Here is a 13,957-nt window from a genome sequence, read left to right as displayed (position 1 = left end):
TGAACTGTAGTTATGTTTTGTCATTCATATGATTGTGTAGGTGGTTATATATTGATTTCATAGTAGTAGTGAGTACATTGGATACTTTTTCTTCCATTCTTGAGATACTTTACTAAGAAGAATATGTTCCAGCTCCATCCACGTAAACATAAAAGATGTGAAGTCTCCATCTTTTTTATGGCTGCTTAGTATTCCATGGTGTACATATACCACAATTTGTTAATCCATTCATGGTCGATGGGCACTTGGGCTGTTTCTATGTCTTGGCAAGTATGAAATGGACTGCAATAAACATTCTGGTGCAAATGTCTTTGTTGTAAAATGATTTTTTTTTTTGAGACAGAGCCTCAAGCTGTCGCCCTGGGTAGAGTGCCATGGCACCACAGCTCACAGCAACCTCTAACTCTTGGACTCAAGTGATTCTCCTGCTTCCGCCTCCCAAGTAGCTGGGACTACAGGCACCTGCCACAACGCCCGGCTATTTCTTGGTTGTAGCCCTTATTTGGCGGGCCTGGGCTGGATTTGAACCCACCAGCTTAGGTGTATGTGGTTGGTGCCTTAGGCCTTTGAGCCACAGGCGCCGAGCCTGTAAGATGATTTTGATCACCTAGTAGAGGAATTGGAGATTTGAACAGTAGGTCTACTTTTAGTTCCTTGAGTATTCTCCAAACTTTTTTCCTCTCGTTTGTGTGCATAGAGATTTTTATTGTAGTCACAGATGATATTTTGTATTTCTGTGGTATCAGTTGTAATGTCTCCCTTTTTATTTCTAATTGAAATTATTTTAGTCCTTTCTTGTCTACTTCTGGTTAATCTAGCCAGTGGTCTATCAATTTTGTTTACCCTTTCAAATAACCAACTTTTTGTTCATTGCGAATTATGCTGCAATAAATATTTGAATGTTCTGTTTTGCTGGAGTAGCCAGGAAGGCAGCGCCAAAGGGGCTTAGTGGTCCACTACAAGTTTTAAGGGGAAATGAGTGAACCCCACTCTCTTTGGAAGCCTCAGAGGGGAAGCAGCCACTTCTGAGAGTTCTGGCTCTATTGTCCCTTGAGGTACCCATCTTGACTCACAGGGGAACAGCCACAGCTATGTCAGCAGATGTGGGTGAGGGAGAAAAGTCTGAATGGAGGAAACCTGGCTTGTTTGTTCCCTTTGTCCTGAGGGGCCCTCCTGGCTTGCTGCACTCTCCTCTTCTCTGAAGGCAGCTTGCCCTGAAAGTTCAAGCCCATCTGGGATTACACAGTTTCTCTGGGACCTACCACCACATTCTGGGCAGGAGTTGGGAAATATTTGTGTGGGTAACAGTGACAAGATAACTAAAGGGCTGAAGGTCCCCAGAGAGGACAAAGGCACATAAAGGATGGAAAGGCGGTAAGATGCCTGCCTAGCTTGGGTCTGTGGTGAGGGGAGTGACCTGGAGGGGGCTGCACTCCCATTTCACTTGCAGCAGCAGCTCTGGGGCTCATGATAGTAGAGGGGCTCTCCAGCAGTTCTGAAACCTATAGTCTGCCAGAGGTGTGCGGGGAGACCAACAAACAATCCCTCACACCTTCTCCATGGGGATCCAGATTATTTGGGTCTGATCTCTGCTGAAATGTTGTTTCTTCCAGAAGATTGCTCTGCAATCTCTTCCTGTGGGATCTACAGTAGGTTCTGGCACATTTCCCTCAGGATTACACCTGAGTTATGTATTTTTTCATCTGAAACTTTTCTTTCTTTCTGAGATGATCTGCAATCAATGTCTCTCCTTAGCCATCTTGCCTATTGTAGCCCTTTATCAGTCAAAGTGCGATTTTCATAGTTTAACATTTTCATATGCCCGTCTTTCAGAGCGAGAGCTTACTAGTGCCTGTTAACAGTGTATCACCTTTGCTCTCAGAAAATGGTTACATTATGTGATTTTTAAAGGCTTATCATCTTGTGATTTATTATTCCATAGTTGCTTAATTGTGTATTATAACCAATATCTCAGTATTTCGAGAGCTCTTAGGGAAAATTTCTGAGATTAATTATTTGAAAAAATTCTCTTCCTTGTGCATAGAAATGATATTCAATCTTTGGTAGGCTTTGCAACTGGAGGATTAAAAAGAAAAAGTGTGCCAAAGCTTTATTCCTATGCCATGTTGGGACAGGGTCTATGGAGGAATTTAGTCAGCTATTGGCACAAAACTGGTGTGTAATAAATCATCCCAAAATTTATTAGCTTGCAACAATAACATTTATTTTCACAGGTCTGTGTATTGATTAAGGGTGGCTGAACTGGGTGTGGCATGGCTAAATGTTTCTGGCGGCCTTGGCTGCATTCACTAATATCCCTGCAACTTGCTGGACTCATCTGAGCCAGGTTGGGTGGCTTTGCTTCATGTGATTTCTCATCTTCCCTCTGGAACAGTGACTCTTTCTCATGGTGCTAATGGAGATGTAAAGAGGGTGGGCCCGTTATGCAAATGATTTTCATCATGCTTGCATGATGTCTGCTATATCTCATTGGCCAAAATAAGTCACACAGTTGAGAATCGAACTGAGATATGGAAGTTACCTCTTCTTGCAGTGAGATAGGCCTGTAAAGTTACACGTATGGTGTACACACAGCAAGCAGTGAAGAACTGGAATGTTAATGCAGTCTACCACGTAAGGCCAGATCACACTCTCTTTCCACTTGTGCACTATAATACACAAGGCTAGAGAGATCAATGGTTTTGGACTCAAACAGAACTGGATTCACATCTTAGCTCTGTTACATATTTGCTCAGTTTTGTCAGCTCTAAAGTGAAGATAATAACAACACCTACTTTTTATGATCGCATAAAGTATTCAGAACCTGTCGGGTATTTAATCAATGGCAGGTCTCTCCCTCCATAGATATTTTTTCTTTCAAATATATTTTCATTTTGCTTCATGAGCTGTGGTTCATTTATCAGAATCATTTTATAACCTCTATTTTTAAAGAAACTGTCATTTAATATTGTTTGGTGACTTGAAAGACATACCTAGAAATGCAGTTCCCAATCTGAATGGAGGACCATGGACCAGTACAGGTCAATGGACTGTTAGGCACTGGGTCACACAGCAGGAGATGAAAGGAAGGCAAGCGAGAGAAGCTTCATCTGTATTCACAGCTGCTCCCCATCACTGGCATCACCATGTGAGCCCTGCCTCTTGTCAGATCAGTGGCAGGATTAGATTCTCACTGGAGTACAAACCCTGTTGTAAAATGCCCATGTGAGTGATCTAGATTGCATGGGTGATGGGAGGAGGAGCTGACATGGTGATCCTTGGGCAGGGGAATAGCTGCAAATACAGCCATTTCCCCAACCTCTTGGTCTGTGGAAAAATTGTCTTCCATGAAATTGGTCCCTGGTGCCAAAAAGATTGGGGTCAATTGACCTAGAAGAACTCTTTTAATTCTATAAGAGGGATACAAATGAGCATATTTATAGTTCCTTCAACGGTTTTTAAAACCTACTCATTGAAACTCTTCTTGCACAGACATTTCCCTTTTGAGAACACAAGTCTAAGTTGAGTTAAGGTAGATTTGAGATTTCTAATGAAAGTGGTATAACTCTAAAAATAAACATGCATTACAGACATATCACAGAACTCTCAATGAACCTGCATCACGTTGAAGTCTAAAAATAACAGAGACTGCATGCTGGGAGTGCACGGGTAATGTGCTTGAAGCAAAACTGATGTTACGGAACTAGATAGAAACAAATTTGTTATCATAAAAGAACTGTCAAGGGCTGTCTGAAAATTGCCCCAACAGAAACAAACAAACAACAAACAAAGAAACACTAAACAAATCTACCCCCAAACAAAACAAAAGAATGGTGTTCAGAAGGAATATATTCATTATAGAATAATATAGGCTTTGGTTATAAAAAGACACCAATTTGTGTAGATGAGGCAGAATAGAAGAATGAGACCAAATGAAAGTTCCACTCAAAATGAGAAAAAATGATGCTGGGACCATGCATACTCTCTACTGGGATCAGAGGGCGCCCAAAATGTATATGCATTTTAAGAAAGGAAAAAACTGTATTAAAATTATAAAACTCAATTTGTACCAATAACAAAAGATGAATACAAGTCCGATCTCTTGTAACTGCAGACAGAAGTCAAACATGATTTGAGTAAAACCATTTTTACACAGCCTTTTTCCTTTCTTAAAATGTGTATATCATTTTTTCGAACGTTCTATATTTTTCTTTTCTGGTTAACTTCAATGTTTACCTATTTTCTACAAGATGAGTGGGAGTTATATAATAACTCTTAACGTGTGAGAAATAAAAATAATCCATGGTATTTTGTTTAAGCTCATCAGCTTGGAGTATATGAGTATGAGATACAGGTCAGCTCACTTTAAGGATAGATAGTAGGTCCATCATGTATAAACGTAGTAACGGCTTGTGGATCAGAATAAAACTCTAGCAACACTCATTTGAAAAGGGTTACTATTAGTTAATTTTCATTTATATTTTCACTATATTAAATGAAATTGAAAGCTATGGAATAAGGAAAATGCACTTCGATCCAGAAGCCCCATTTTAGTCTTAACTGTGTAAATTCCTGGTTGATTTTGGACAGGTCACCAGCGGTAATATTTGTTGTACTGCTTCTGTAGAATTATTTTGAATATCAAATGAAAGAAACAATATGTAGAAAGAAGTTCTTTCTCAAATGGCAACGTGTTGTACATATTTCTCTTAGCTGTCATCACAACCCTTACGTAGAATGCTCTTACATTATTAGACATTTTTTTTTTTTTTGAGACAGAGTCTTACTCTGTCACCCTGGGGAGTGTGCCCGGCTCACAGCAACCTCAAACTCTTGGGCCCAAGCAAGCCTCTTACTTCAGCCTCTTGGGTAGCTGGGACTACAGGCATGTACCACAATGCCCAGCTAGTTTTTCTATTTTTAGTAAAGGTGGGTCATTGTTGCTCAGGCTCGTCTTAAACTCCTGAGCTCAAGCAATCTACCTGCTTTGGCCTTCCAGAGTGCTAGGATTACAGGTGTTAGCCACCATATCTGGCTCTGCAGGACCTTTTGAACTTGGAAATTCCTGTGCTTTAGACTCAGTTTAGAGGCTTCTTTTCAAATTGACTGAATGCCATACTTCAGAAGTATTGTTGAGATTTGGCAACATGTACCAAGCTCTTTAGCAGTACTCATCCTTTTGTGACCTACGTGCAATTTCACAAGTAACCAGTGAAACAAGGATGTTCATCACAGTGATGTTTATAAAATGAAAATATTTTTAAAGCTCTAGTTGTTTAATAATAAGAGGAAAATTGAATAAATTATGACATATCCATAACATGGCCATCATAATAATTTAAAAATGAATGATACGGGCCCAGTGAAAATATTTAACAGCCTGTATGGTGTGGATGCTAATTTACAAGATGGGATTCTGGATGTTACATGGGAGTAGAGTTCTGGAACCCTCTGGGAGTGTCAGACATAATTCCTCTTGTTGCTGAAATGTGAGCAAGTCTAGGCATGGATCTCAGACAAGTTCTCTCGGGGCAAATGAGAAGACTTGGGGCGGACGTTATTTTCAAACAATGTGAGAATATTCCAATATTTTAGTAACTGAAATTGTTGTATTGTGCCTTCCAGCTGAATATGAGCCCCCCAAAATAATGTTTGAGCACAAAAGGGAAAAAATGCAAAACCAAATGTATAGTATGATCTCATTAAACTGTATTTATACATAGGACAAATACTGAAGCTGACATTATGAGATTTTCTTCTTTATTTTTGCCCATATTTTCTATAGTGAGACTTTTTCTTAATTTCTCCTAGCTATACCTATATAAATGGAATGGCTAGACTGTAGGGTATATGGCTGCTTAACTGTATGTTAGAATACCACAATATTTTGTGAGCGTATAATTTGGATTAGCATACTGGGCAACTGGAGTAACTCTCACATTCAGTCTTTGGCTTGAGCTACTATGATAGGGAAGGACAAATGTAAGACTCTGAAACTGCCTCAGTCCCCCCTGCAACAAGATGTTAAATACAGACTAATGCTGAGGGGGAAGGCGTGTGAGAATCAGAGTCAAACATAAAGATCTAAAAGATATGTGGGTGGTGGTTCCTGTCATATCTACCCGATTAGCTAGTCCTGCCCTTGCAGACAATAGATGGACGGTAAAGAATGACTGTGGACTACTTCACTCTCATCCAAGGAGTAGCCTGAAATACAGGTGACATGCAAGGCATAGCATCGTCAGTATAGCAGAGCAATAAAGTCAAAAGCACATACTCTGCTGCCTACCACGTTGCAATGTGTTCTCTTTCATTTTTAATAGAATAGAAGCAATTTGCACCCATATGGACAACAGTTCATTTAGTTTTCTGCTTTGTTCATGTTGAGAATGATTCATTTCATTTTGTCTCAGATATTAACTCTACTCATTCGTGCCATAACATAGTCAAAGAATGTGGACCACCTCGACTATCTGGAAACCCTGCAGAAGGCCACGCTGATCCATTACACTGGTGACAACATGTTGACCAGGCAAGACAAGCAAGAAGTCACTAACACAGCAGAGGCCTTGGTGCTCTCAGGAAGGGGAGATGTTTCTGATGGAGACTCAGGGACCTGACACTTTAATAGTTTTCAGCGCATGTATTCAGGAGTATTTCAGGATATCTCTTCCAAAGTGGAAGGCAAATTGTTATACTGTGCTTTATGACTCTCTTTACATCCTGGAGGCGGCACAGTCTATACCTCGAAAATTTCCTCTGGCCCATACACAGTAATATGAAAGGCTACAAGCTTTGACACAAGCACCCTCGCCCCTTTAGTCATACAATCTAGCCAACGTCATGCTAGCAGAAGCATCTGATGTGAGAAAAATTTTCATTATAGAATTTATGGCAAGTGCCAGTGGAAGAATTACAACGCAGGCCTCTGGCATTTGGGAGAAAGACCAAGCCATCTGTAGTAGAGAATGATATACTTTTTGAGAAGCAGTATTGTGCTCATTTTTAGAAAGAAAAAATGGAGTGTTTGTTACTGAGTCCTGGCAGAATATTTAATCATATGAACATGCAGCCCTAATTTCTTATTACGATTTGGGTTCTGTCAGACCTGCCGACAGAGAGGTCCAGCTGCAATCTAGTGTAAGGCAGAAGTGGTGCAGCTAGAATCGAATCTGTGAGGGTCAAATGATACATCCAGGATTAAGGACGCTTTGACACAGTGGAGACAGTGAAGAACATGTGTAGAACCCAAGTGATGCAGGAGAGTCCATTTGGTTACTCATTACCCAGTGTCATTGTGCATGGAAAAATGCAGCACCCCCGTGCTGAGAAGTGTGGGATCCCCAGCGTTTTCGACCTTTTGGAAGTGTGGCTTTGGGCGGTGTTACATTACCAGTCAAGCACCAAAACTTGCGAAGAAGATTGCCGACTGTGAGGGGACTTGAGAATGGATAAGGGAGTAATAAAACAGTGTGCACCAGTTGCAGCCCCAAGGTCAGCTATAATGATAGAGACTGTAGTTGAACTCACCCGCATTCCTTTTCTGTGTTTGTCTCAGTAAAGAAGGCCCTTGAGAAGTTGCTCTGTGAACACAGGCATGTATGGTGATGTGCTTCTGTGCAGCACAAAGGGTGGACTGTGACGTCTCTCAGCTTTGTTGCTCAGACCTGTCTGTAAGAGGAGTGTCCTTAGCTGACAGCCTCCAAGTACCTGGGGACCTGCCACTGCATTCAATCCAAGGTCATTCTTTACTTAGGCTGTTCCCGGCCAATGAGTAAGCACCCCAGGAGTCTGGGAGCCAAGCCCATTCCATGCAATATGTGACTCATCTAGTGGGCAGTCCGCTCCGGCACCACACCAGCTTGCCTGACACCTTGGTAGAAGTGTCCTGCAGCCTGAGACTTTTCCTCCTTCTTTCCCCCTGTTTTCCCATAGGTACCGGATCTTCATTGTACTCTGCGGCTCTCCCCATATACTTGTTTCCTTTCCTCCTTTGTTTCTGTCAATGAATCTTTGGCACTTCCCCAACATACCTTGGGGCCTGCCTCTTCGAGGACCCCCACCAAAACAATGTACTTATTGTATATTTAATGTAATTACTAGTACCCTTATTATATTTATTATAGTGTTATTTGCTTTCTAATTGCCTTGCCTGTGGTTAATTCCTTTTCCCTTCTTTTAACCTCTTCTTTCCCTGAAAACATCAAAGTTTGGTAATGACTTTTTTGATTTCCTTTAAATCATATTTTTTAGTCAACTATACTTAAAGTGTCAAATAACCTTGCTTGTTATCCATATATACAGAGGGTGCTGAAAATGTATACACATTATATTTTATATAATATAATACTCAAGTGACATTTGACTTCTGCTATTACAAGAGGGGCTCAAATGTGACTTATATCCATCTTTGGCATTGGTATAAGTGAGTGTTACAAATTGACTACAGTTTTTTCTTCCTAAAAATGAGCATCCATATTTTTGGCACCCTCTATGTATTTACCACTGTTTAGTTGTTATGGGTCTGGAGATTACAGTGTGCATCTTTGAGTCTTTCAGATCTAATATAGGTTGATACAGGTGCACCTTCCAGACAGCATGAGGACCTTAGAACACTTTAAAACTCCAGTTATCTGCTTCTCAAATTGTGTGATGTTATTTCGATATATTTAATTTTCTCATTTTTCTTCCTATTTTCTTTTAAACTTCATAAAGAAACATCCCCACACCTACTGTTTATATGTCTACATTCACTTTCAGTCATATTTGTCTTTCTGCTTAAATCATTTTTCTTCTATCTAAAGAAAAATTTTATGCTAATGATAAATGCAGTTTGTGTTTCTCTTACATTTTCTTTATTGCTTTTGTTTGTAAAGGTATTTTTGCTGTATATAGAATATGATAAACAGATGTTCATTACTTCTCTTTGAAAACACAATTTAATTGTCTTTGACATCCATCATTTCTGTCTCAGGTGTGAGGTTAATTTGCTAATTAAAAGGTTAATTCTTTGAAGGGTTTTTTTTTTTTTTTTTGTAGAGACAGAGTCTCACTGTACCGCCCTCGGGTAGAGTGCCGTTAACTCTTGGGCTTATGCGATTCTCTTGCCTCAGCCTCCCGAGCAGCTGGGACTACAGGCGCCCGCCACAACGCCCGGCTATTTTTTGGTTGCAGTTTGGCCGGGGCTGGGTTTGAACTCGCCACCCTCGGCATATGGGGCTGGCGCCCTACTCACTGAGCCACAGGCGCCGCCCTTTTTTTTTTTTTTTTTTTTATTGTTGGGGATTCATTGAAGGTACAAGAAACCAGGTTACACTGATTGCATTTGTTAGGCAAAGTCCCTCTTGCAATTGTGAAGGTTTCTATTTTAAATTGTTTTTTTCTTAATGACTTTCAAGAATTTTTTGTCTTTGATTTTCAGCCATTTGACGTAGATGGACCCTACATGTGACCTAATTCTAGTTCAGCTTTATTCCTAAATGGTAGCTCAAGGAAGGCTCAAACCAACCCATCCAGCATTCCTTAGGGCCCCTTTTTTGTGTGGTCCCTGAACTCAAATTTTTGCAGCCTCACAAATTGGTACCTAGCTCTGCTCAGCTTTCTGTCCATTCAACTGCCATTTTCAAAGTTGGCAATTACCTTGAAAGGAAGATTTTACCTCTCTGAGCCTCTCTTCTCTGGTACCACAGATCCTTACTTTCATGGTAGTTTTCTGATGCTTTTGTACAAATTTCTAAAAATAAAATCCATAGTTGTTCTCAGTTGGAAGGATAGCTTGAAAAACCCTGTTTCCAGAAGCAGATTCCTTTGCGAGACATTCAGAGCAGGGTGCAACTGTGTGGAAACACTGTTATTGTAATGAAACGTCTAGGTGTGGATTTACTTAATTTGTTTTTTCTCATGCCCCGTGCCTATTTTTCAGATGACTTCTGTCTTTCTTTAATTCAGGAAAATTATCAGCCATGTTCTCTGTTCTTTAATTTTGGAACAACTATGAGGTATACACTGGTGCTTCTCAACCTACTCTCCTTCTCTCGTACCGTCTTAAGTTTTTGTTCTCGTTGTCCTCTAGGTTTTGTTCTGGGAATATTCCTAACGACTATCCTATAACTCACCAATTCCCTCATCAGTTGGCTTATTCTATCCTTTCTTGTTTCAGTGATTATATTTTTTACTTTAGCAATTTCAGTTTTCCTGCAGTTCTACTTATTCTTGATTCATAATTTCCTGTCTTAGTTTCATAATTATTAATATTAGATCAAGAGTCGAGGGCAAGGAAGGAAGTTCACAGAGGAACATCCAGTAGTCAGCACCATTTCTTTTTTTTTGTCTTGAGATGTTTGCTGATTCGTAAGTCCAGAAGTTGAGAAGCTAAGTAGAATTTCAGTGGATTAATGAGGCTTAGGTATAAATGGCAGTTTTCCTCTTTATTTTCCTCAGCAATTTGTTGTATTAAATAAATCAGTTTTCTGTAAAATGATGACAAAAGTACTCAGATATTTCAGCTGTCATTATTTTGTTCTTGTATTGCTGTCCTTATGTTCCACCTCCTCCTCCTATGAGGGTTTTAAAGTCCTTCTTAGAAGAGTGTTTTAATTTTTGCTATTATTTTAGAATCCTTTCTCTTTTTATGGCTTTATGATGTTTTTTTTTCTTTTTTCATTTTATTATTACATCATAGCTGTGTACATTAATGCGATCATAGGGCACCATACGCTGGTTTTATAGATCATTTGACATATTTTCATCACACTGGTTAACATGGACTTCCTGGCATTTTCTTAGTTATTGTGTTAAGACATTTATATTCTACATTTACTAAGTTTCACATGTACCCTTGTAAGATGCAGCGGCTTTATGATGTTCATTGTTCACACATGCTTTGAAATTATTATCTGCAGGTCCATCTTGTGTAGAACTTGTGTATGCTCATGTACTCTGGCGTGCATTTTCTTTTCCTCTTGTCATGCATGTATCTCTGTGTTAGTAGTTACAATTGCCTTTACCCAGTGTGCTGAAATCCTTAGCTTGGAATCAGACCTTATTTTGGTAGCATGGGTCTATCATCCTGCAGGAACACCAAACAGTCATTTCCTAAGATAGCAGGTGAGCTTGATTCAAGTTTGGGATCTTGAATGCTTATGTTCTCTCCTGCTAGGATGCACCTTTCTATAAAGACTTTGGCCATGGAAAGAAGCCGTGGTCACCCCTGAATTCATACTATAAAACTTACTTCAGTTGTCAAAAATATGTGTGGCATTATGGTTTCTAATCAGCCACTAGACATTGATAACCTACATATTTGTTCTGGTTTCATCCTGAAGTTCAGTAGGTTTGGGGTCCTAACTTATTCTCTTCTTTCTGGTTCTTGAATATCTAGTTAATATTGCTTTAAGCATAAAGACAACTTTCAAAATATATGTAAATACTGTACCATTGTATGTGTATATAATAAAGTTGCTTATTTAATAAATAATTATTACTACTACTTTGACTAAAATCCATCATTATTGCTGTTATCATCACTAGTAATAGTATTAACAGTAGAAATTGTAGTAGCAATTATTTCAGTAATGGTTCATAGTAAGCTTGTCATCATATAGTAAAAATAGGGTATAAAAAAAACTTATTATCATCTAAAAGTCTCAGATATTTTCACATATAAACTGTTGCAAAGCCAGTGCTTGATTTTTCACATGCACATTATTTTTAATGTACATTTATATATTTTCCTAAGCAGAAGGGGAGAAAAGAATAAATTCACCTAGTCCCAGGAAAGCTATTGTTTATAACAAGCTAGAAGAAGAGCTAAATCAACCAAATTACCTGCTTTTATTAAGGCCTTATGGAAGAAAACAATTAAGTCATAACAGATATCTTGGAAGAAAAATAAAAACAAAATGCTATGAAAAATCAGATGTAAAAATGATAATAAAAATTCCAAAACATTAACTTGAAAATGTCAGTCCTTTAGGTCATACATGCTTTCAACATATTGGATTATTATTTATTTTGTTGTAGATTATATAACTGACTGAATTTTTGTCTTTTCATTAAATACATTTTTAAGGATTAAGCATATAAAAGACAGGCATTTTGTCAAAGGCACACTTTGTTGATAATCTGCCACATTTGGGTCTATACGAATACATTTAGAGATTGCAAAATTGGCAATATATAAGTCAACATATAAGCTGAAAGGCTTCCCGTGGAAATATGCACAATTAAATTATCTAAGCATTAAATGATTTCATGAAATAGGTATAAAATAGTTCTTTCTGTGTCCAATTTTTTTCCCCAAAGGTTTCTTGCTGAACATCCATATGTTAACCCTGTTGGCAGCTTCTACTTTGGGACTGTCCTTTTCTTCCTCTTCCTGTTGTCCCTTCCCCAGGTGATGAGGTCAAGGCTTCCGGCATCATATCTCAAGGGAATCATAAACGCATCAGGAAAGATAACCCAATAACCTGATGTTGGTTCCAGTTGTAAATGGCTGTATTAATCATAATCTATGGATCACAAAGTGTTCTGATCAGTACGTTAGGCCCTCTTTTAGTTCTTGGTTTATGGAATAAAATTTAGACATCTATTTTAAACATATACATAATATAAATAAATAAATTATATTTAATTACACATAAAATATAAATTAATTTTAATTATAAATAATTATATTTATTTATATATAATGAAATAATTATATTTATTTATAAATAAATAAATAATATGTGTTAAACATAAGTGAAAGACAGACAAGCCCTGTTCAAGACCTCTCCTCTTGTTCAGCCATTTATTGAAAATGACAGTGTGTTTCTAATCACATATAGAAAAAATAGAAAAAATTTAGACATTTATTTTAAACATATACATATGTTTAAATAGAAAAAATAAATAATTTTAGAATCACTTAGAAAAAATAAAATAATTTCTATTTTTTTCTAAATAGAAAAAATTAGACATCTATATATACGTTTAAAATAGATGTCTAAATTTAATTTTAGATGTCTAAATTTAATTTAACTTTAATACATCTATTTAATGTATTTTAAACATATATCTAAAAAAATTAGACATATATGTTTAAAAGAGGTGTCTAAATTTTTTCTATATATGTATGTTTAAAATAGATCTAATTTTTTTCTATTTTTTCTCTATGTGATTAGAATCACATTGTCATTTTCAATAAATGGCTGAACAAGAGGAAAGGTCTTGAACAGCGCTTGTCTGTCTTTTGTTTATGTTCAAAGTCAAAATACCATGCTACCAAATATATTTGCATCTAATTAGCAGGAGTTGAACTGTTTATAATTCTGTTTTAACAGACCAGGAAAGTTATTAAAATATTTTAAGAATTGAATTTTAGTACATTTAGGTGGTATACATACTTATGGTTCATTGAAAGAACTTTCCTATGAAAGGGCAACATTGCTAATAAATTGCTAGAAAAATAAATTAACAGAAAGAACAAAAGAGAGAAAGATCATAACGCACAACTACCCCTTTGATTAAACACCTGGGGCTTAACTTATTGAAAAGAACTGAGTTCCTACTAGACCACATTCCAGGGAAACTGATAAGTTAGCTTCCAGAGAAGAAAGAAAAAAAAGGAAAAACAAAAGCAGCTGGCTCCTTCTATCAGCTTACAGCAGTAACTATTCTTTTTTTTGTTTTCTTTCTTTTTATCCCTATAAAACCCTTACGTTTGGTGCTAATATTCCTGTTTTTCCCTGTCATGTTGATCACTTTCTTCTCTCTTGAGGAAAGTAATATAAACTTTTTATTTCTTTCTATCCTAATCTTTGTGTCAGGAATTCTTTCTTATCCCATACTACAAGTTTCTCCCAATACTCTTCCTATTGGATCATACAACTTGATTTTTATCCATCTGTGTTTCCTGGCCCTGAAGGCATTTGCCTATGTCACCACGTTGAAAGCCACAAAATTAGTAATTAACCAC

This window comes from Nycticebus coucang, chromosome 1 (assembly GCF_027406575.1).
Source record: "Nycticebus coucang isolate mNycCou1 chromosome 1, mNycCou1.pri, whole genome shotgun sequence".
Taxonomy (NCBI): domain Eukaryota; kingdom Metazoa; phylum Chordata; class Mammalia; order Primates; family Lorisidae; genus Nycticebus; species Nycticebus coucang.
The sequence above is the reverse complement of the archived record's forward strand: the minus strand, read 5'-3'. Positions refer to the sequence as shown.